This window comes from Cydia strobilella, chromosome 2 (assembly GCF_947568885.1).
Source record: "Cydia strobilella chromosome 2, ilCydStro3.1, whole genome shotgun sequence".
Taxonomy (NCBI): domain Eukaryota; kingdom Metazoa; phylum Arthropoda; class Insecta; order Lepidoptera; family Tortricidae; genus Cydia; species Cydia strobilella.
This window is the reverse complement of record NC_086042.1, coordinates 26,532,874-26,535,840: the sequence shown is the minus strand read 5'-3', so window position 1 is coordinate 26,535,840 and position 2,967 is coordinate 26,532,874. Positions and strand designations below refer to the sequence as shown.

The 2,967-nt window shown below is 37.4% G+C and overlaps 1 long non-coding RNA gene across 1 annotated transcript; it reads right to left on the bottom strand.

Moving 5' to 3' along the window:
- Positions 1-509: 509 nt before the first annotated feature.
- LOC134755493 (uncharacterized) lies at positions 510-1,721 on the bottom strand. The gene is made up of 2 exons (XR_010129049.1): positions 1,524-1,721; positions 510-674 (listed from the first exon to the last, which is right to left on the bottom strand). It is a non-coding gene; the product is annotated as an uncharacterized LOC134755493 (long non-coding RNA).
- Positions 1,722-2,967: the final 1,246 nt, after the last annotated feature.

Sequence of the window (2,967 nt, the reverse complement as noted above, 5' to 3'; positions counted from 1 at the left end):
AATCACGGCGGGTGGCGGGGGTCAGGAAATTACAGGATTACTTCCAAACGTGATCTAGTTAAGGTCCCTACTGTAAGTAGAAGTAAGTGGACGAGGTATTCAAAATGATCTTGGCATGACTTTATTATTATGAGTCATACGAAAACATCTTATTTTGATAATTAAATAGCAATTACCTCCAATCATCATTCTGTTTTTGGTGGTAGTCATTTTTAACAAAGAAACTGGAAAACTGTCATTCTTCCAATGATATGTTTTAATATATACTTTAAAACAGAAAAGTTAAAATCGACGATTTTGTTAAATTCTCTTAATATGCGCTGACCGCCCATCGGGGCCCCGCCACGTGTCTGCTTTTGCGCAAATCCGCGGCGCTACGCCACTTGACTACTTTTCGCGTTTTCGCTGGCGCCACTTGAAGGGCATACATCCAACGAATACGCAAGCAACGTAGAAACTTGTATTTTTCATTTTTAGGCTTAAATTTCTGCAAATAAATGCATTTTACAATATTTATTTGTGAAAAAGCATTCAATATCAGCATTTTCTATAAAGTTTGTGGACCGAAATTATTATCGTATTTTCATTTACCACGTACCAGCAAATGTTATCTTTCATGTTTCTTTTGATACCAAACTGAGACGTCGTTCTTGTCATCTTGAATGTGTTCACTTCTAAAACAAACAAAAAAACATTAACTCTTCGTGCCCACAGTGCCAAGAACGCTTATATGATCGTCACGGCATACGATTTCAATGAATTCTTCAAAGGTTTAACCATAACAAAGTTAAAAGGGCTTTGAAATTATGGAATGGCTTCGAATAAAAGAAGGTAAGTACTGCTGCACTTTTTTTTTCTCAATTTGGAGTGCCAGATATTAGCTCAGTTACGTTCATGATTGGTTATTATCCTTTTGAATAGGTGTGAGACGTTCCCTTTCGAAATTGTGTCTGATTACTCTGATTTGAAGTTACCGTAAAAATTGAAAGCAAATCTAATGCTATCACTTAACAACAATCCAATCCAAATCCAAAGATTGTCAAATCCAGAGATTTCGTTGTTCGGTCGGGATCAAATTAATAGCTGATCAAACTATGCGTCAAAACTGTCTACCATTTTCTAAGAGCTTGACAAAAAAAGATTTGTCTCTATATATCGAAAACCTATTCCGTGGCCGATAATTTTCAACGCAAACTGTAGCATCTCTATTTATAAGAGAATTCCAGGGTGGCAGATACATTTAAGGCGTCCGCTACCTGGCGCGGGTGCCATTGAAGGTAAAATCCGTCGCACGCGTCGTCCGCGCCAGTTAGCGTTACTCATACTATTCACTCGCTCCGTGCAACACCGCGCCAGTCAGCGGACCCCCTTACGCTGCGTCCGCATCGCTTCGCTTCGCGTTCGCGTGTTGTTCGCCTACGTAATACGCTGCGTTAGAGCGTTGTTTCATCCGCTGCTATTGATTCTGACTGTTTAACTTTCGGTTTGTATTATTTATTGTATTTTATCACGTTCATACTGACCTCATGTTTGAAACGTCTGTATAAATAAAATATAACTGTAACCACTATAATAGCAATAACAATATACGTTGTGTACGGCACGCCATTGAAAATTGAGTTGGTCATTCAAAACATAAAATGCTCGTACAAAATAACTTTAAAAAGCAACGTTCCAAAATAATTTATTTTCATTTCACAATATGTCATGTTGAAGTGACGTAAAACACAATGACACTTCGTAATTTTTTTACGCGGCAAATAACAATTCCAAATAGCCACGTTTGATAGAATAATTGGGGCATTTTCTATGAAAAGGGGCCTTATTGTATATTATTGTCGATGGCGCTTACGCCGCACAGCGTCGCGCGGCATTGTATTTATATCGGAGCATCGTTTACAATGGCGTAAGCGCCATCGACAATAAGGTGCCTTTTTATAGAAAATACCACAATTATTGTTTCAGCATTGTGAAAAGTTTTTTATATCATATCATTCAATTCTTGTTTAGATTTGTTTATAGTCAATAAACTATATAAATTAAATAAACATAACTGAAATAAAATAAATCATGTATTATCTTAAGGAGCTTATTCACGAAACTTTGCAAACCTCTATAAATTTCTGTCCCTTTCAAATAAACACAAATGTCAAAATGACGGATAAAGACAAACGATTATCAAGGGCTTGGAGGCTATATAAAGGAGCGAAATCTCTTTGTATGAAATGTGTCCATCAAAAAACCGTAATTAGGCGGCGCCACCATACACCGAAATACTACCAAAAACAACCTACGTTATTTGGTCGGGTTATTTGTTGCCTTATATGGTTCATGTTTTACTCATGTCCCAGAGCCTAACTAGCGCCACCGGAGAGATTAGGAACTATTATTTAAAGCTGAAAGCGGTCACTTTTGCAATGATTTTGCCATAAGAGATTGGCATCCTTTCTATACCATCCATAATCAAGGGCTTGTTAGCCTGACACTCCCGACAGTCCCGTAAGTATATTACGTCCCAGTGAATTTGGACTGGACTTCCGGTTCGAGCGCCATCTTGATAGTTAGCATCGTGATTAATTACTTTGTTTTTTGCTCATTAATATTGTTTAAAGTGTAATATCGATAGCTTATTATACAGTAAACTAATGTGGTAGTGTGCAGTGAATGGAGAATTAATTTTGAAGCGCGTTTAACCACCATCTTGGAGTCAACGGCCGGTAGTCCCCGTGCTTCTTGTAAAGTCTAGCTATCGATTTACAAGAGCTAACAAATCACCGTACACTGTCTTGTACAACCGTACAATTTTTGTCGTTTGTAAACCTCTTAATACCTTGACACTGGCGAAATAGTCCCACTGGGCTGAAGCCATAATTTTAAAAGAAGAAGAAGAATTTGGACTGTTATAGACTAGATGACAAATTTTTATTAATGGTATCAATCGATCAGGTTTATTTTTAGAATCAAATG